The sequence below is a fragment of the Sminthopsis crassicaudata genome, chromosome 2 (assembly GCF_048593235.1).
Source record: "Sminthopsis crassicaudata isolate SCR6 chromosome 2, ASM4859323v1, whole genome shotgun sequence".
Classification (NCBI taxonomy): Eukaryota; Metazoa; Chordata; class Mammalia; order Dasyuromorphia; family Dasyuridae; genus Sminthopsis; species Sminthopsis crassicaudata.
In genome coordinates, this window is record NC_133618.1 from 592,603,036 (window position 1) to 592,625,784 (window position 22,749).

Below are 22,749 nucleotides of genomic sequence, written 5' to 3' on the forward strand. Positions count from 1 at the left end.
CTCCCCTAGAAGCAAGTAATCCAATATGTGCGATTCTTCTATACATATTTCCACAATTATCATGCTACACAAGAAAAATCAGATTAAAAAAAAAACAAAAACAAAAAGCAAACAATAATAACAACAAAAAAGTGAAAATACCATGTTGTGATCCATATATCCACTTTCTGGATGGAGATGGATCGCTTCGTGATTTTTTTCTTTACAATAGCTATGTGACTAATGGAAGTTAATGAAAACCTGGGAACTGCTGCATATTCAGTTGTTTTGTCAGTTAACAAGCTCACTATATAATAAGGACTGTTCAGTGGAATGGAGCTACAAAGAAGGATAAAAGTCAGCAGTTATCGTCAAGATGTTTATGATGGGATTAGTCACCAAATGTTGAGGTGAGGAAGTGTTGGACCCCAAAAGTATATTGGGGTTACAAATCAGTGTTGTCTCAAAAGAATTTATGGGCTTAAACCATCTCCAAATCAGGTGGGAAAGATTTCATCAGACTACTAACAGCAGGCTAAATCCATGTAGGGTTTTTAGCAATTAACAAGGGGTTAGAGGAGAGCTAAATTCCCTAGGTGAGGGGAAAGAAACTGTTAAGAAGGGGGACACCTTTAAGGTGAAGAAATCTCCTAATGAACTCATAATGGATAAGGCTAATTAATTCCTAAAAAGAGTTGGGGGAGCAGGAAAAGGTGATGACATTGACTGACAGGTTAAATTTCTAAAGTTTAAGGGGATGTTACAATAGGAGTTAATTCTTTAATTGAAGAAGAATAACTTCAGACATTGACATCATAACTTGACTTCCTGATGGGGTACAGTAACTGTGGAGTAGCAATGGTTTTGTTGATGCAAAGAATTAGGCTAAGAATTCAACTGGGGGCCTCAATCTGGGATGAGAATGTAGCAAAAGAATCCTTAAATATACAAAAGGCCCAATAAAGATCAGGAGGTCAAGATAATCACCACTTCTCCCTATTTATGTCAGTTTAGGCTATAAAATTCAGGCTTTCTCATCATAGTTCCATTACCTGCTATCAAGGACCTGCCCAGATCAAGAATCTAGATTTTTTTTAATCTACCCTCTTCAGTTTATAGTTAAAGATAATATATAAACAACTATGTATAAATAAGATATATAAAACTAACGATATAATTAACAAAGGGAAGTTTAGTCTAGCATTAAGGAGGATCGCCTGAGCATATGTGCAAAGCACTTACAAAAATTTAAATTTCTATATCAATTTTAGTTGTTATTAATAATAACATTTCAGAAACCAATTATTTGGAATTTTGAGTCATTTGTTTTGGGCCAGATTTTGCAGCCTCTATGCAGAAAATTAGTTCTGAAATAGTTCTGGAAAGAGCAAAGGACTTGAAGTTTAATAACCTGTTTTTAAATCCCAACATTATTTAAATAGTCACAAAAAAATTATTTGGGCTTTACCAGGTAGGAAAATCACTTGCATACTTACAATAATATCATAGATTGTTTTTTTAAGCATTCAGTTCCTATGGAGTTATGAGATATTGTTTCTCTCAAACTTAATAACTAATTATTGAGTCAGGACCAAGCCTTTTCCCTTTTATACTTCCCCAACCAGTATGAGAAATTTCTTTTAGAGATTTACCCTAGACTAGATCTAATCAGACAGTAAAAGAAATTGTAAGTTTGGGCTAATGAGTGTATTCTCAGACAAGCCTGAGTAAATGTTGATTCTCACTATCATCAAGTGATAGGAAAATTGATGTGGATTAGACTAAGATTTGAGTGACTTAAGTCAGGTACCACAAGATAGCCCACCTCTCACTGTGTTAATCAGTCAGAGGTCATTACACACCCATTGGCAATATCTACTCTTCAAAGAGCACATAAACTATGAGAGCACAGACCATGAGTGGTCTTTGATCTAAGAGAGATGATCGAATGATCGGTCTTATATAAATAACTTATATTTAGTCTTATTAACAAAATGATTATATTACCCAGAAACTATATCTCCCAACCTTTTAAATTATTACAGAAGTATTACAGAGCTCTCATGAAATTTATTTTATCATGTATTTTAAATACATGATATGTGTGAGATTTTGAATAAATATACAAGTTAATGTGAATTCATTACCAATGTTACTGATAGCTTGGAGAAGTTATACAGAAAAGATAAATGTACATAAATTGAACTTTAGCAATGTTATAATACATTGACCCTTGACCTAATTTTTAAAAAATATTAATTTTTAATAAATTTTATTAAATAAATTTTATTAAAATTGAAATCTGTTTTTTAATGGGAACACATCAGTTAAATTATCATGGAGTAAGTGGGAAGATATGCTTCAATATAAAAATAATTTATATTATATCATCTCAGAGGTACTCATCAAATAAAAAATCTAACAACTCTAAGACTTTACCATTCAGCCAATAGGTGGGGTTTATTGTCAACAATTCCATTAGTCCATTAGCCTACTTCAAAAACAGAAGCAAGCTTTGGAAACCCTGGGGGAGAAAATGCCTGGTATTTATTATCCACACATCTCATATTTAAAAGATAGTATTTTACTGGTTTGATATGACTCTAACTTTTCTCTATGCTTTTGCTCAATGAGGATTCTCTCAATCCAATGTTTCTCTCTTATTTGTTTAAACTTGTTTTATTTATATAACAATAATGAAATATGGATAGATAGATAAATAGATAGATGATTTTTCCTGAGAATGAAGGTCATAATCATTTATGCATCATGCATCATTTAAGGAAATTTTACCATTTAGAGAAGCCCAAGATTCAAATGGAAATTCCTCCTTTCTTTATTTAAGTTTCTTACATTTTAGGTAGACCATATTATTTAAGTAGACTCAAACATATATATTTGTAAAGTATTTAGCAGTACTTGGAACAAAGCAGTCACTTAATGAATCCTTATTTTCCTTCCCCCATTAGTACAAAATTCATATAAATATGTATACATATGTATATACAGAGGTAGGAGATGGGAATATTGACCTGAGAGAACATTAGTAAGCCAGTTGGACTAGATAGAGAGGGTATCAAGGGGACTGATGAACAACAAACCTAGAAAGCTAGGTGGGAGCCAGACTGAAACTTTAACATACATATTTATTTGTGTGTTTTTGTGTATACCTACATGTGTGTGTATGAAGAAAGGGAGAGAGAGAGAGAGAAGGGGGGGAAGAAAGCACTCAATTATGAAATAGTGATTAGGGGAATCAAAAATTAGAACTTCCTAATGATCATTGAATGGTAACTTATAATATTAAATTATTCTTAATTATGGTAAACTAAGAATTTCTTTCTCCTAAACATTTTTGGCATATAACCATTGATCAAATGACTGTAATGTGCTAGAGTTAAAATGTAGATAAATCTCAATTCACTTTAACAAACATTTATTAAGTCATCATTATTTATAAGATCCCTATCTCTAGGAATTTAAGTTCTATTTCAGAATAAAGGGCTATCATATTCAAAGAGTGAGAACTACACAAAAGTCATGAGATGTTCTTTTTATTTACCTTAGGTAACTTGTCAATGACCTGGATTTCATAATCCAGAAAGTATGTATAGACTTAGACAGGCCAGATATTCCCCAGCTATTTTTAAAAAGTGAACAAAATTCTGAGAATCATCCTTGTAATCACTACATATCATTTAAGAAAACTTTCTTTTAAAAATGAATTTTTCCATCCAGAAGTGATGTGCATTTTTCTCACATGTATCCACTTGTGTAACTTTTTACCACATAAAATGATAAATTATCTAGGATGATCTAAAGCTATCAGAAACATTTTAAAGTTTTATAGTACAGTATTTTAAAGTTTACTAACCATTATATAAAATTAATAAGATAGTTTATACAGTTCCTTGCTTTATTGATTGTGGATTAATAACCTGTATCTGGGAATATAGCCGAATGATGTGACTAACAGCCTTTAAAAGAAACTTATTTAAACTCAAAAGTAATTTATTTTGGTACTTCTATGAGTCCTTCCACTTAAGAGCTCTTACCCAGAAATGGTCAGACATTAAGTTTCTTTTTTTCTTTTCTTTTTTTTTTTTTTTTAAACAGAAAAATTCATGGAGAATTTCTCTAAACTAGGATACTGAATTTAATGCATAAATTTTGTAGAATGACTATTGAAGTTGAAATTTCATTTCAAAAACCACTCGGCTTTGTTTAACTCTATATTTTTAGTATCCAGAGTTACTGAACCAGGCTTTGCTTAATTAATAACTATAGGATGTGAGGCAGTTCCAGTGCTGCTTTTTCTATTAACTTGCAATTTCCTTGAGGAAATGAATAAAATGGGAAAAGGGGAAGGGGGCTGGGCAGTAAGAATAAATATATGTTGCAATTGCAATTGCCAAAATTATTCATTGGAATAAATTAAGCAATGCTTCTTCTTGTTGTTGTTTTTTTTACGTTAGAGCTTCTTAATTTCTGTGGGAATTTTGATAGAGGGGAAACAAGATCATATTAAAAGGAATGACTTTAATATGATCACAAACAGAATATTAATGAGTTTATTTTGAGGCATCATATGTGGTCTGTTCAATATTTCAATCAATTGGTAAATGTGATGTTAGTTAATTGCCTAGTTCTGCAGCTAATGGAGGCCAGTCTTCAGAAGACAGATGCAAAATTTCAGTGGAAGTAGTCCCAAGGTTGTTCTGTCATTGTGTTTTTCCTAGGATTTGGTAATATTAATGGCTTTGCTTTTTAAGTAAGTTGGAAATATGCAACAGTGAGCTGTACTCACAAACCAAAAGGTTTTCTTAACTACATTAGAAGTACCCCCTATATTCTAAGGAAAAGTTTTTGAAGATGATGGTTCATTACAGAAAGAATATTCTTAGGCCTGAGTTCCCAGAATTTTCATCCTAAGTAGTAGAGTATATTTAGGTATGGAGTAAGAATGAGTGGAAACCCTCGGTGACTTTGGTGATTCAACAAATCAGACCCAAATAAGTAGTCACAGAAAAGAAACATTGAAGTTAGTCACAGTCCATGCATATTGTAAGTGATTAATAAAAGTTGATTGAATTGAGACAGAAAGGAAGGAAAAAAGACATTATATATGTCTTTATAGTAGCAAATTGTCTATAGAAGCCATCCTCCAGAAGTATAATCTTCCAAAAGCACATTCTGACAATGTTACTAACCTACTCAAGAAAATACAATGCCTCCCTATTGATTCTAGGATAAAACAGAGTCCTTGCATCAGTTAAAGTTTCAGTCTGGCTCCCACCTATCTTTCTAAGTTTATTGTTCATAAGTCCCCTTGATACCCTCTCCATCTAGTCCAACTGGCTTACTAATGTTCTCTCAGGTCAATATTCCCATCTCCTACTTCTGTGCCTTTTCCTGGAGCATACTTGCCCTAATTTTAGCTTCTTAAAATCTCCTGCTTCCTTCAAGGTTTAGTTCATTAGCAATTTCTTAGAGGACATTTTTCCTTATTCCTTTAGGTTATAATACTTATTTGCTTCTCTAATTAATATGCATATACTTATATTTTTATATGTTGTCTCATCTAAGGAGATTGTGTATTTCTATAGGCAAGAATTATTTTTCATTTTGTCTTTATTCTCCTGGTGTAATGAATTATACATACTTGGCATATGCCTTTTGGATTATTGAATAAGGATGGATGGAAATATTTTGAAATTATGGGTTCCCTCTTCATGTTATTGTGTTTGTACTTATCTTGGAATTGTTACTATTATTAAAATGTTAATAAATAGAAATGTAACAAAATGATATTACAGTGACAGTCTATATTGCTTTGAATTGTTTATCATGATAATGGGACAAAATAAATTTAGTTATTGTGAACCACAACTAAATGTTCAATCATGAATACATCTGAAATAACTTGCTATTCGTGATTAATGCATACTGGAGAGCTTCTTTGGGTGTATCTTTTTATATTGACTTCCTTATAAAAATTCCTTTTTTTCATTTCTCAAGTTAATTAGAGATTTTTTCTTACATTTACAATCTCAATATTTTGGTGTTAGGTCCACTACCTTTTACACATTCAGTCTTGCAAATTATCTTTGCTTTTCCTGTTATTCAACTTTTGCTTTTCATTTAATTAGAAGTAATGAATGACTGAAGCAAATGGTATTATAATGACTAACATACATTTGTTAATGGAATACAAGAAAGGTTATCATATTTTCATGCCAAATATAGAAATTAGCAACATTTAAGAATAAAATCTTGCTAAGGGATGCTTATTGTTGGCGATCATATTTATTAGAAATTCAACAAATGTTCCAGAGTACAAAGCAATCAATCAATGTTTAGGAATCTAGCACTGCGTTAATTGCTGGATATATAAAGAAAAGCAAAAGAAAACAAAAACCCCATCTCTGATCTCAAGGAAGCTCACAGTCTATTGAAGGAGCAAAAATAAATAAATAAATAAATAAAAAGAACTATGCAAACTATAGAAGTCTACATTAGATATAAGTTACAGGGGGACTATATATTAGCATTAAGAAGGTTTTAGAAAAGCAAGATCTTAGCTGGGGCTTAAAGGAAGCCAGGAAAACCAGGAGGTAGATACAAGAATAGAGAACATTTCCAGTTATGAATAGACAGTGACAATGTCTAGAGTCAGGAGATGGAATATCTTCCTGAGAGGATTAGTCATGTTACTATATCCCAGAGAATGTATGTGGTTAAGAAGATGTATGTGGGTAAGAATGTATGTGGGTAAGAAGATTGGAAATGTAGAGATGAGGTAAGTTTATTAAGGGCTTTGGACACCAAAGAAAATAATTTATCTGTAGTTCTGGGGACAAGGAGACTATCCTTGGCCCTCGTTTTTGCAGAAGTGGAAGCATTTGACTCTGTTGCTGAGGTCCAAGGAAAACCTTTTTTTTTTTTTTTTTCCTTTTCTCTCTTGGTTAGTTTGAGACAATCAGATTTGATGTAAATCTTGAGTTAAGGTTCTTGTGATGACAAAGCTGAACTCGAGGTGTGTTGCATCAGAAACAGGAAGGAACAGGGGCAAAGGCTGATATGAAGGAAGACTAACTGCAGTCTTGGTGCTTCTTTACTGTGTATGTCTACTACTGGTAGCTGCTCCAGTGTATGAAAGCAAATGGAAGTTTTAGGTAATAGAAAACAAGGAATGCAGATGCTCTAATTAATGGGCATGGGAACATAAATCTATAGCATTGGAAGAAGCATGGACATTAACAATCTTGCCTATAAAGATGATAGTGGCTTTCTCTGAAATTGCACTGACTAGAAAGCTGAGAAAATAGTAAATTTTTGTAATGGAGTTACTTGTTTATTCAATGGTGGTTGAATAACATTTTAGCCAACATATTTTTCTAAAATAAAATTATCACTGCCTTTTTGAACATGTTGTACTGAGATCTTTTTAGAGATATGTTATCTAATGTCTTTTTTATCTATATGATTTTCAGTGATATTCGATAGTACTGATGTTGACTTCTATCAAACTATGCATTTAAATAAGTAAATGGTTACAATCTAAGAGGGCTTTCTGCTTGGCATGTATAAAAGTGGTCTCATTTTGCTACTGTAGTCGTGCTAACTCCTTCTTACTTGTTCTTTCATAGAGAAGGGGAAAGGAAAGAGGAAAGAAAAAAGAAAAAGAAATTTGAAAGTAAGCTACTTTTCATCTTCTCTTTTCATGTCCAGATACATGGATCAAGGTTTTTTTCATGGAAGGAACTATATGTGTTAGTATTGGAAGTCATCTATGAAAGAACAAGAAAAGGATAAATGTATTTGAAATGCTGCTCTTTCCTTCACTAAAAATGATAAGTTAATGCCACAAAACTAAAGTCTGAAACACTATGGCTTTATTTTGGTTAGTTAGGGAATCAGTATGACTTGTGAAAACTTTTCTTTTTACATTGAATCATAACGTGATATTTAATAACAATTTTTGTATTTGTCAAGATTTTCAGCCAAGTTTCCTAAAAAGTGAAGCTCATAAAGATGATACACATTTAGCATAAGTTAATAACTAAACAACAAACAAAACCAAACAGCACAATGTGTGGTTTAAAAAATAGCTCTAATAGACAAATTACAGCAGGAGGTATTGACTAAAATATGCTTTGTCTATTTATAGTAACCAGAACTACAATGCACATTTTACTGCATTTCAAGAGTACTCTGTTCTCTCCCTCTCTTAATTAATTTTACTGAGACATTCTCAGAGCAGCACGTACAAGCCAAAATATTCTTTTGACAACCAATGCTCTCTGAAAAGGAAAATCTTTTGAAATACCATTTATTAATTTCTTCATTTGACCCATAACTGTGAATTTCACTTTCATAAATATAATGATAGGAATATATGGTGATAATTTGCTTTCTGGAACATAGGAGAAAATGATCTACTGTAAGAAAATAATAAATTAGGTCAATATACAAGTTCCTCACTGAACAGCATATCAGTATCTCATCAAGTACGTAAATGCTTTCAAATTCAAATGGTTAAAAATACTCATATGCTTCAATTTAGGAATCAGGAATGAAAAGATAATTAGTGAACTGATTAATAAAGTTTTATCCAGTTTAACCATAATTATATTGGGCATATTTGGACAAATATCACTATAAACCAGTGACCAATAGGCAATCTAGCCAGGTCTTAAATTTTTCAGATATTTTGAAATTATAATACATTGCCAAAAAGATTTTTCAGATCATGTTTTTTTGGCAGAAATTCAAAATTGTTGTTAACTTCCCAAAGAAAAGAAAACAGAGGTGGATTTTCTTTTAAAGAGCCAATTAGTTATGTCTTTCCATGATAATTATTACTGCTAAGTAGAACTCAGTAAAATAAAAAATCAGTAAAATCATACTAAGTAGAACTCAGTAAAATCAAAATGGAAGACTTGACCACTGACAAGAAATTGCAGAGTAAGGAACTCTAGACAGCATTGTTTACTAAAAACATTCCAATTAGGCATCCAAGTGTTGGAGAATTCCATAGTTCCCTTCTATATTTCAAATAGGTTAGCAGTCTACCATACTTTAGATTGTATGATATGTTTCTCATAATTTAAATTATTCACAATTAATAAATATTCCCAATTAAAATATGATTATATTGTAAGCCTAATAACTCTCTATTCTTAAACAGCCATTACTTTTAGAACCTGAACCAATTTCAACCATGAGATAGCTACACTAAAGTACAGAGGTGAATCATTCCTCTTCTGTTCTGAGGCAACACTAGTACAGAACAAAAGAGGGAACTCTTTTGTGTGGATAGATGTTTAACATCTTCCTTATTCTTCTTAATGTAGTTTACAAAAATTGGGAGACAAGTGAAGATGTGTCATCCTATATATGAGTGTGTTGAAAAATATTTTATCAAGCCAGAAGTAGTGCAGTAATAATCATATCCCTACTATGGCACTATAACAGCAATGATGGGCTGGGGGCTTCCTGCTGGTAAAATAATCATTCAGAGGTGATTGTGTTCTCACCTTTAATTATTAACTGAAAAGCTCAAAACTCAGACTGATCAGAAAGCCTCTTTCTGAAGTTATTATCTCTGGAATATAGAAAAAAAGTTGTATTATCTGAATTAAGATTTTAAGCCCATAATTGAGCTACTGTAGTCTGTGCCAACAACATGGACCCAGATGCCCAGAGAGCTGCTTATAGTGCATAGGATATAGCATAATCTGAATTCTTTTTTTTTTAAACTGTATTTTTATGCATAGTGTCTAGTGTGACCAGAGTCTTGCAAAACAGATCCCAAAATATAAATTGCTTTTCAAACCAATGTTGTGGGTTATCTTCAAACTACTTTGTCTTCTTTAGACAAGCTATCTTTTGTTTTCTTTTATAACAGATACTTGAGAAACTAATACTTATTTTGCCAACTAATAGAAGTAGAAAGATAGAATAAAACAAAGCTGAGTCTGCAGTAACAGTTTCTAGACACAACTGTTTCAAGGAAAGAGCATGTATCTTGAATAGTACACATTTTGCCTTCTAGAAATATTCCTATCTTATTTTTCTGAGAAAGCTAGGGAAAGGAAGAAATAGAAAAGGAAGTCAGTGCTTTGCATGGATGGCAGAGACCCATGTGGTCAGCCAGAGTGGAACAAATTATGCTCAGAACAAACACTGTATGGATATGGTTCTAAATATTAGTGTATTGGGAACCAACCAATGTAATTAGGACCCAGAGCAAAAAACAAAAACAAAAACAGAAAACCTTTCTTATGCTATTCTGAAGTCTGTGGAAAATTAGAAGCATCCTGAACATCATTGACTATCATCAAGACAGGAATTGAACAGCTCCATGTTCAACCATATCTGCCAAGTAACTTATAGATTTTTTATTTCTATGGTCACACAATATGATCTGCCATTTTCAGTTTTTTTTTTTTTTTTTTTTTTCAAAATCTGTAGTTTGATTTCTATAGACCGGTATTAAGCTGCCAAAAGGAAAATGAGTTGGCCATAGGTATTAGGTACTTTAGAGTGTATTTCAGTTTAAGGAGTTGTGTATGTGTGGTTGTGGTGTGTGGGTCTATATCTCTATGTCTGTCTGTCTGTCTGTCTGTATATTAGACAGACATATTCTAAAAAAGTTTTCCAAAACTTAATACAAATTTGACCCAAAAGTTGTTGCAGAGAGGGGAGTGGAAATTTTGGAAATTTAAAAACTACTTATATTAACTCATAAGAAAAGTGTGAGAGAGTCAATGAGCCAGAAGACCTGAATTCAAATGCTGATTCTATAGCTTAAACACATATGTTCTCAGGCAGGTCACTTAATTTCTTTGCTTTCCTCATGTGTAAAATGAGAGGGTGGGACTAGACAGGTCTCTGGTGCCTCAATTCTAAGTCTAAATCTCTAATCTTACTCTATATTTTTAAGAGCCAAGAAAGATAGAGAGGAAAAAGCACTGAGTAATACACTGTAAAATAAAAAAAATTAATAATTCAACAATATGGTTCAAAATCATAGCATATCAACATATTTGTAAACTTGATGGAGAAGAGACAAGAGACATATTTTGTAACAAGGTCAATGGAAAAAGAATGAAGGTCTGAACTTAGTGAAATATACATGCTTCCTTGCTTCATGCTCAGTTTTACCTTCAAGGTTGGAACATAAAATGCACCAGTGATTGTGCAATCTTTGTCAAATTTGCTGCTATGTCTTGATCTTTTGCCAGCATGCAAAGTAGTGGGGGTGGGGTGGAGAGGAAGGGCTATACCTGTGAATAGACAGGAAGGTAGCTAAACTGTACAAGTGCTTGGAGCCCTCAAACATCTCTAGAAGTCTTTTTGGAAATCATATTAGGTATTTAAATCTTGATCTTTGCCACATTATCTTCCAAACAATTGAAATTCTCTGGGCAAATATTTGAAAATGGTTCAAACAGATTTCTTGTTTGTGAAATGGAACTAGAGAATGATTATTAAATATTTATCTAATAATAAAATTTCTGTGATTAGTGACACATCTTGTGTTTTCATCATCTGTACTGCCAAGGTAGATGGCTAAACTAGAGCAGTAGGTTGTGATCATCAATATATGATAGCAGAGTAGTAGGACAAGAAAAATGAAGCCCTCTGACCCATAAGATAGACACATCTAATAGAATAGCAGCTATTTTTCTAATCTTTGCTTCTATTCTATTGTTGTAATATTGGACAGAAACTTTAGTGCTTCATTTAAGAGAGATTTCATTCACCAGTCCATCAAGTAGCTTGACAGTTTGTGAGAAAATCAATTCTCTGGATATTTAGTCCAGGTCAGACAAGAGGTAAAATACACATACTCCATTTTTAGCAGCTAGGGAATAATTCATATTTATTTTATTATTTCTCTCTTGTCTGGAAATTTTTTCAAGTTTGTCACTAGAAATAATGAAATTGTTGATGGGTTTTAATTAATGTCACTTAATGAATACACATAAATCAAGTACCAATTTTTTGTGTAAAATTGTGCTAGGTACTAGCAACATAAAAACAAAAATAAAATAGTGCCTACCTTCAAGGAGCTAACATTCTACCAGGGGAGGCTTGTCTACACATACATACGCAAAATAAATGTCATGTATTCAGAGGGCAGGGAGGTACCACAGCAGTGAAGGGAATCAGGAAAGGCTTTATAGAGAAGGTGGCCCTTGAGTTTAGTTTTAAGGAAAATAGATGTTTCTAAAAAGCAGAGGTGAAATAATGCACTCAAGACATAATGAGAGACTGCTAGTACAAAGGCAAATTGATGGGAAATGTAATGTTGTGCATGAGATGATCGATGCCAGCCCCAGAGTGAATCATTAATATTCATTCTCTGCTTCAATCTAAGGAACAAGGAAGCCAGATTTTTGTTGACTTTTTGGTGACTTCTCAACTATTTGTGCTGAAAATGCAACTAATTAGAAAGGCCATGGAATTGTTTATAAGATAGTAGAATAAGAACCAAGATTTAATTAGCTAACATGCCTTCTAAAACCAACTGGAGGGATTAATACTTGAATATTTGATGTTGATGTGCCTTAAAAATCATAGATTAAGACTTTAGATATTATTAATACCAATGATTCTCTTTTACAGTTGAATCTCATAAAGGTGAACTATGAAATGGCAAAAATGGGATGCCAAACTCATTTAGTTCTTCCAATTATAAATGAAGAACTTATTCTATGTTTCCTCTCTTGAGAGTGATATCTTAAAAATCATATTTTCTAATATACCTTTCGTCTTTGTCACAAGAATCACAAAATTTCCTAATTTCATATTAACATCAGAATATCCTCCAACTTCCTGTCATACAGACAATGTGTTCAACAAATACTCATCTAATCTTTGTTCAAGAATCTCCATGAAAGGGCACTTGCTACCTCCAGAGATATCTTACTCTTATTTGGGATTATTCTAATTTTGGGGGTTGGAATACCCACATATTTAAATAAGAGCAACTCATCATTGTCCCCTCAGTGACATATTAACATTTCACATTAAAAATCTATGTTGCCTCTAGAATAAAAAAAAATAAAATTTACGCTTTTTTCAGCTAAAGTAGATCATATTCTAAATTTATCTTTTTAAAAAGAGTATTTTCCAAAGTATAAATTCATAATCCATGTGGTTTTGATTTTTTATCAATGTTTCATTTTTAATACATGGTATAAGGCCTGAAAAATAGCATTATTGGAAGAGAAACTTTTAGAAGAAAATTGTAGCAAAAAAAAGTATTTTCACATTTATATGAAACTTCAAAAATTTCAAGTTAGAACTTTACTTTTATAATAGGACATGCATAGTTACATGTTCCACTTTCCTCAATGACTCTATGTAAATTGTTCATCTTTGTATCGTTTCCCAGTGCTTGTAAATTCTTGTTTAGAAACAAATTTTCTTTAGCCCAATCCAAAGTCAAGGATTTATTAGATTCAAAGCTTTTTTTGACAAGCAGCCAAGTTATTTGCTCATTAGTTCAAGTTTCTCTGAATGAGTACCAGAAGTATTAAGCCACAGAGACATAATAGAGTAAGTATCCATTTGAGTCTGTGAAGGCTTAACTGCAGAAAGCACAACTTATTAAGTGTCTCCTGAAGTCAACTAAACTACAGCAAAAACTCTCTCCAATTCAATGTCATTTTTATTTATTCATAGAGTTTGAGAACTGCTTAGGTTTGAACTGGCAGTTAACTTTCTTGTTCTCCTATTATTTGCTTCTTTTTTTTTTTAATCGACTCTTATAGCTAAACTTTCTCTTTAGTATATTACAGTGTCTGATAATTAACTAACAAATAATGGAGTGTAGCTTCATCATCTAGGAGACTATAAATTTTTTTAATAATAGCTTTTTATTTTTAAAAATACATGCAAAGATAGTTTTTGACATTCACCTTTGCAAAACCTTGTCTTCCAAATTTTCTCTCTCCTTCCCCTAGCCAGCAAATAATCTAGTATAAATTAAACACATGCAATTCATCTAAACATATTTCTGTTTTTATGCTGTGCAAGAAAATTCAGACCAGAAAGAAAAAAAAAACAAACAAACAAGAAAACAATAACAACAAAGGTGAAAATATTATGTTGTGATCCATATTCAGTCCCCATAGGCCTTTCCCTTTCTCAAGAGGCAGATGGCTCTCACCATCTCAAGTTTATTGGAATTAGCCTAAATCACCTTATTGTTGAAAAGAGCCACATGCATCAGAGTTAGTCATCACATAATCTCATTGCTGTGTACAATGATCTGGTTCTGCTCACTTCACTTAATATCAGGTCATGTAAGTCTCTCCAGGACTCTCTGAAATCTGCTTATCATTTCTTATAGATCAATAATATTCGATAACCACTTTCAGATACCACATTTTTCAATTGATAGCCAATCTACTCATTTTCCAATTCTTTGCCGCCACAAAAAGAACTGCCACAAACATTTTTGCACATGTGGTTCCCTTTCCCTCCTTTATGATCTCTTTAGGATACAGACACAGTAGAGACACTCTCTGGAATGGTTGGCTCAGTTCACAAGTAGGAGATTATAAACTAAAGAGAGGTATAATCACTGAAATTCTAGCTGTGAAGTCAAAAAGTTCAGAATTCAGATTTGAAATCTTGACATATGATAGATTTGGGGATTCCAGCAACTTCCTGAGACTATAATTTGTAGAACATTTGACTATCTGTTATTTCCTTCTGGGGAGTTACAGAAAACCATGATTTTTTAAAAATTTAAACCAAAACTAAGTAAAATATTTCAAAACTTAGTACAATGTGTTATATAAACAAATAGAAAATTAGAAAAAATTAAGAATTTAATTAAATTTAGAATTTAAAGAATTTAATTAAATTCAAAAATGGTAGGTAGATTTTGTTACTTCTGTCAAGACAGACTTCTAAAATTCAGTACATATCATTTTATTTAAAATAGTAATTATTTAAATATGAATAAGGAATTAGAAATTCTTTCTCTTACTGATTAAGCATTTGATAATCTTATCATATTCATTCATACTGCAATGAAATAATTTTGTTAGAACAAATGATATGATCACAAAGGTAAAACATAATTATGATTATATGAAAATGAAAAGATTTTGTATGAACAAAATTGACACAACTAGACTAAAAAGAAAAGCAGTTGATTGGAAAAATCTTTGCATCAAATGTTTGTTAAGGGATTTATATCCAATATATATTATAGCTAATATACATATATAAACCCTAAAATCCTTTTCTAATAAGTAATCCAAAAGTATGAGTAAGCAAAAATCATAACTATAAAATGCAAATCAAAACAAGGCTGAGGTTTCACCCTACAGCTAGCAAATTGGCAAAAATAATGTGAAAAAAAAGGGGAATAGATAATATTGAAGGGATTATGAAATGAAGGCACACTAATATGCCACTGGTGTGGTAAAATGATCCAAGCATTGTGAAATATTCTTAGCAACTAAGTAAAACATCTATAATCTTTGCCCTAGAGATTCCACTGTATGCAAGTCACATATCCTGTAAAATTAATGAAGATATCACCTACTCTTGCTTCAATTTAGATACTCATTGACCAGAGAATGCTTAAATACTTGGTAGCAGATAAATTCAATGGGATATTTTCACAGTGTAAGATGATGTAAAATGATGCATATAGAGAAGCAGAGAAAGATTTTTACAGGCATAGAGATGAAATAAGCAAGTTGAACTAGGAAAAAAATATGACAGTGATTGTAACAATTTAAATAGAAAAAATCCAATAAAACAGTGAAACCTAACAACTGTAAAATTAAAATGATCAAGAATGGTCACCCAAAATATGGACAAGAATTTATCTCCTTCCTTTGTTTTTTTTTTTTTAATGAGCAATAATAAGGATAGAACACCACATAAATATTAGAATTGGTTGATGTGATAGTGAATTTTGCTGAACTATTTCTAAATCTTTTTTTTTTTTTTTTTAACATGTATTATAAGGTATTTACTCTCTAGCAGAGAGCAAGAGGGATCTATTGGGAAACATAGGCTATGTAAAAAGAAAATAGATGAACATATTTTAAAAATTATTTGGTTAATCTGATGTGAAATACATCTTAGTTAAAGGAGAACTTTGGGGGAACTGAAAAAAGCCCCACAGGAACATAACCATATCTCTACTTTAGGTATTATTTAGATCAGCTCTCCTCTAGACTTCTTCCAATCTAGACTTCAATCCAACTCAAGTAGATTTTATTCCCTGTCTTATTCAGTCATTTCAGGAATTAATCAAATGAGTTATTTCAATTTAGTTGTATAAAAATATTCCATGCCAGATTTCAGGGGCCTTCATCTTCATGGCTACTGCTGCACTCTGATGCTGTTTATGGTATGGAGATTAGGGGTAGAGATTGGACCAGTGACTTTATCAGTAAAGGGGGACTCTTTGGTAAGGAGATTCTTTCTTCCCATGCATGTTAACATCTTCTCTGCAATTTATAATGTTAGAGAATCAATTTGAGCACTTAGAGGTTTAATGACAGATCACAGATAAATTAGCCTATATAAATACCTAAATTGGATTGGTAAGAATTCTGATAATTTTCACTCAATCTCAATTTATTATAGATACTTAAAAGTATAAAGACAGCATCTCTGAGAATTGTTTCTAAAATTTTAGTAATAGAAAATAAGTTGTGTTGTCATGTGTTAGATAATTCTCAGCTTAAATTACTGGTAAACACTGACTACAATATGCTTCTACCAGTTTGGTAAATAATGCCAGCAGACACAGTTGTTTCAATGATTGTTTTTCACCTATTTTATTCCATCAATATGAAGCCATCTGAGATTATGGTTAGTAACGTGTTCTTGGGTATTTATCCAGAACAAGGATTACATTACCAATAGCACATTACACAATGTGGTATACATTTCTCTTTGCCTATGGATAATGGAATTTTGACAACATTATAACAGCTGGACCAAACCGCTGCACATGAATAAAATGAGGAGAGTTGCTTTGTCCACAGAATGCCTACAGTGTTTGAAAATATTCTCCACATGTTGGCATAGGCAAGGGATGACATCACATGCAATACAGTTGTCAAATATTGGCACAGATAAAGCATTGGAGTCGCTTCCCACACAAGAGGTGACATACTGAACCAGAAGCAAAAGGAACCATCATTTTTAACTTAGAGAAAATACTAGATTGCTTAAATGGTTGTGATAATGGGTCTACTATGAAGGTAACACAACAAGGAAATTTTCTGATCAATACTGAAAGAAAATAATTGATTCAACTATGAAACAGCTCAAATAGAGTGGAAGAGGAGAAAGTTTTAACAAAAAGTTCCAGCCGATGCTGAAAAGGATAGAATGCCACCAGAAAAATTATGAAGCTTAGCAAGAAAGAAAAGCACAGCTGGGTACAGCTGTTGCAGCTCCATAGAAAGGCACTATGGAAAACAGAATTAAAAGAAATAAGGCTAAGCTTCTTAGTAGCTTGTTTATTATTTTTTCTAATGGACATTTCTTTTGCAATTCAAGGTTTCAGTAGATAGGTAACTATATTTCCAATTCTGGTATTTCACCTTCATAGATATACAGTAGAAAGAAGAACTCTTTCCTCCTCATTTCTCAGCATCTCATTATTAAGTTTTTAGATTTCTGTAGACTTCAGGAAGGCTTAAATTACAATCATTAAAAGTTCCCTTTCTAAATTATATATCAACTTTGACAGGTAGCTGGTGATCCCTTTCTGAGCTAGCTGCCAACATGCTTAGCTATCTGCCATGAATAACCTTCATCTAGTTCATTTAAGAAGTACAGAGTTTCTAAATGCTTGATAGGTTGGGAATCACAGAAAACAGTGCTTATACTTAAAAGTAATAATAAGTTCCTTTTAAAAAAATCACATAATCAGCCTCTAAAGTTGATAAAATACTAAAATTACATAAGTTCTCTACTTTCTAAAAATCTCTAGGTTGATGGCAAATCTTAGTGGCACCTCATTTGAAGTTCTGACTCAGCAAGGTAATGAATTCATGAAGCAGGTTGATAGTACTTTAGAACTAAAAAGGACTTAGAAGGTCTTGATCTCTCTCATTTTGTAGATGAGGATACAGAGGCTCATAGAGGTAGGGACATCGGAGGATCATAAGAACTCAAAGTAGGAGATTTCTGAAGTAACCTTATTGAATCTTTGCCTGAAACATGACTTCTGTCTATTACATCCCCTGCAAGTAATTGGTATTGAGGTATATTGGGTACTTCAGAAATCTTTTCTTTACTCATATCAAGCCAAAAATCTGTTTTTCTATAACATCTATTTACAGATTATAGTGCTGTCCTCAGATGCCAAGAAAAACAAGCATCTTCTCTATGGCTATCTTCAGATATTAACAAACAACTATTCCAGTCTCTTTTGCCTTTTTCTAAGTTAAATATCCTTAGTTCTAATTATTTCTCTTCTAGTATTATTTTAAGTGTTATCACCTATTGCATGTGCATCTCTGCTTCTGTCCCTCTTAAAATGTGGCATCAGAACCAAACATAATATCCCATTTATGATCTTAAGACAATTATGGTTCAGTATTTCAAGTATGTGCAACTCTGTAGGTTTACCTTATATCAACTCAAATTGAATTTCCTCCATGACTCAATAAATGACCTTTAACAGTTTCTGTGATTAAAGAATTCATTATCCTACAGTGTCTGGTAATAAAACTCTTTAAATTTATTTAACCTGGTCCTAGAACAGTAGACACATGGTCTACACGAGGCCTATATTAAAAGATATTCCAGCTTGGTAAAAGCTGCATGTATCCCATCAGCAAAGCCTTTGAGAATCTAAGATAATCTTCAGCACTATAATGAAGGGGAAGAATAGGATTTTAATAGGGATCTGGACATTAAACTTTATATATGCTCACATATAGACATATGTGTTAATATATACACATATGTATATATATATATTGAAATGTATCTATAAACCCACATATGTACGTGTGTATGTGTATGACTGTCATGTCACAAAAAGCTTTCAATCCACTACAAATTCTGTTTATTATTCACTGTGGTCTAGCCATGTCTACTCCCTCCCCCACTCCATATTCCATACTTAAATAATTATCTGGTTGGTTTGCTTATTTACTCCAAGAACACTATTTTATATTTAAGCATTAAACTTAATGTTAAATATAAATTCATTATTATTCAAGATACTATTGTAGGTAATTATTATAGGATAGTTATAAAGTTAAAGAATTAATTGACTGGCCAGAAACATACCATAGTCTTTAATGATTTGATGATAACCTGGAATGAAGTTTCTCAAAAGGTGTCTCAGGGATCTGTGCTTGTCCCTTTGATGTTTAATGTTTTTTAAGAGTTGTTTGGATAAAAATTTAGCTAGCTGTTCCTCAAATTGGCAAATGGCACAATGGATTATAGTAAGGAATCTTTTTAATTGATTGGATACAACAGGGATCAGTGAAACCTATTTTTTGTTTCATATTAGACTCACAACAAAAAGTTTATTTAAAAAGTTTATTTCTTCTTCTGTTAATCTGGGTAATTTGTGTTTTTATAACTATTCCTCCATTTCACTTAGATTATTAAATTTATTAACATAAAGTTGGACAAAATAACAGCATTTACTATTTCTGCATTTGATTTTGAGGTTTTTGTTTCCTAATACATAGTCAGTTTTTTGTATACATTCCATGAACCACCGAGAAAAAGTGTACTCCTTTTTTGTCTCCATTTAATTTTCTCCAAAGATTTATCATACCTAACTTTTCTAAAATCCTAGCTTCTTTTTTATTTATTTTGTGGTTCAATTTGTCTAGTTCTTAGAGAGCAAAGTTGAGATCCTCCACTAGTATAGTTTTGCCGTCTATTAATTCTTGCAGCTCTCTTAACTTCTCCTCTAGGAATTTGGATGCTATACCACTTGGTGTATATATATTTATACTGCTTCCTTATTTATGGTACCCTTTAGCAAGATACAGTTTCCTTCTTTATCTTTTTAAATTAGATCTATTGTTGCTTTTGCTTAATCTGAGATTAGGATCACTACCCTTGCTTTTATTACTTCTTACTTTCTTGCTTCACTTGGAGCATAATAGATTTTGCTTAGGTTAAAAAAAAAAGAAAAAAAAAAGGCCTTTAATCTTTACTCTGTATGTATCACTCTGCTTTAATGTGTAGGATTTAATTGTAGGATTCTGGCTTTTAATCCAGTTTGCTAAACCACTTCCATTTTATGGGAGAGTTCATGCCATTCATGTTGACAGTTGAAATGATTATTTCCCTGTATTATTTACTCCAAGTTATAATTTTCTCTTTCCTTTTTCCCTTTCCCTCTGCCTCAATATTTTGCTTCTGACCACAAGCTCCCTCAAATAGCTCTCTCCCTTTACAGGCCCCATTCCTTTCTTATGCCTTTCCCCTCTATTAGCCTCCCTCTTTCCTTTTCCCTTTTCCCTTCTACTTCTCTATAAGGTGAGACAAGTTTCTCTTTGAAACCAAATATGTCTGATATTCTCTCTTTGAGTCAAATCTGATGAGAGTAAGATTCACACAATGTTCATCCTCCTCCCTTCTTTCCCTCAATTATAATAGGTCCTCTTTGCCTCTTCATGAGATATAATTTTCCTAATTTTACCTCCACTTTCCTCTTTTTTCAGTATAATCCCCTTTCTACCTCTAGAGGTATTCATATTATCACAATAAAATCAAATTATACCTGCACTCTCTAAGTATACCCATAACAGGAATATAGTTTTCAAGAGTCCTTTCTTTTTTACCTTTTTCATGCTTCCTTTGAGTTCTGTATTTGAAGATAAAATTTTTTGTTCATCTTTGGTCTTTTCATCAGAAATAAATGAAATTCATTTGTATCATTGAATTTCATCTTTTTCCCAGAAAAATAATGCTCAACTTAGCTGGATAGTTGATTCTTGGTTGCAACAATCTAAGTTTCCTTGCCTTTTAGAATATCAGATTCTAGGTCCTTCAATTCTTTTAAGGTAGAAGCTGCTAGGTCCAATTGTGGTTCCTCAGCATTTGTATTGTTTTTTTCTGGCTGCATGCAATATTTTTTCCTTGATCTAATAATTCTGATATTTAGCTACAATATTTCTTGGAGTTTTCATTTTGGGGGTCTCTTTCAGGAGGTGATTGATGAATTCTTTCAATGGTTATTTTACTTTCTGGTTCAAGAACATCAAAGCAGTTTTCCTTGATGATTTCCTAAAAGATGATGTCTAGGCTCTTTTTTTCATCATGGTTTTTAAGAAGCCCAATAATCCTTAGATTGTCTCTTCTAGATCTACTTTCCAGGTCAGTTGTTTTCCAAAGAAGTGTTTTATATTTTCTTTTATTTTTCTCATTTTTTTTCTTGGTTTTGTTTGATTGATTCTTGATGTCTTATTGAGTCATTCATTTCCATTTGTTCATTTCTAATTTTTAGTGAATTATTTTCTTCAGTTCCCTTTTTTAGTTCTTTTTGTATTTGGCCAATTGAATTTTTAAATGAGTTGTTTTGTTCATTGTGTTTTTTCCTATTTTACAAATTCCATTTTTCAATGAATTGATTTCTTTTTATCTCTATTTTGTAAGGAGTTACATGCCTTTTCCATTTCACCAAATCTATTTTGTAAGGAGTTATTTGCCTTTTCCATTTTGTCAAATCTATTTAGTAGGAAGTTATATGCTTTTCCCATTTCATAATATATATTTTTAAGGAGTTTTCTTAAAATAATTTCTGGTTTTCCTTTTCTATACCCTCTTGCAAAGATATAATTTCCTTTCCCCGTTTTTCTTCTAACTCTCTTTTAAGATCTTTTTTGAATTCTTCCAAGAGAGCTTTATGAAATGGGGGCAAACTCATATCACCTTTTGGGACTTCATCTGGAACTAATTTGCCTTTAGGAACCTCAGGATTTGAGGTTTATTCTTTTCTCTCTCTCTAAAAAATCCACAAAAATTGCAAAAAAAATGTTAAAAATTATTTTTAATTTGAGGCCTATACAAAAATAGCTAGTAGGCTAAATTTGGTCCTCTGACTACAGTTTGCTGATCCCTGGACTAGAATATTAAGGTTAATTTAATAAGATGAAATTTAATAGGAATAAATGCAAAACAATATGTTTGGGTTTAAAAAAATTAATACTAGAATGTAACTATTATAATTTAAGGGCTTTAAGGTTTGCAAAGAGCTTTACAAATGTTACCTCATTTTATCTTCATCCCAATTCTTCAAAGATAGAATTATCCCCATTTACAAATAAGGAATATGAAGTAAACCTTGCTAAGTGACTTGTCCAGAGTTACATAGCTATCAATTATCTGAGGCCACATTTGAACTTAAGTGTTTCTGACTCCAGCACAGCGTTCTACCCGCTGTACCACCCAGCTGTAGTAAGTATGATCATATAGATATTTGTTTCAGAAAGAGTGGAGGATTTAGTAGACAGACAGCTTAGTATCAGTCAAAAGTAGGTTATGTCAGAAAAAAAAAAAAAGGAAACAAAAAAAATGGTCTCCTGGGACTTGAGAGGCCTGGAATCCAAAATTGGAGAAGAGATCATCCCAAGTATATTTTGTTCTTGTCAGACTACATCTTGAAAATCACATTCATTTATGCAAACCATGTATTAGCAATGACACTTCTAACCTGAAAAGTTATCAGAAAAGCATCTGAAGATCCTGCCATATGATGATCAGTGTAAGGAACTGGGGGTGTTTTGT

The 22,749-nt window shown here is 32.2% G+C and overlaps 1 protein-coding gene across 3 annotated transcripts in view; it reads left to right on the forward strand.

Moving 5' to 3' along the window:
• ATRNL1 (attractin like 1) overlaps positions 1–22,749 on the forward strand; it is a 1,155,405-nt gene that overhangs the window by 961,386 nt on the left and 171,270 nt on the right. The gene's annotated exons all lie outside the window — the stretch shown is intronic.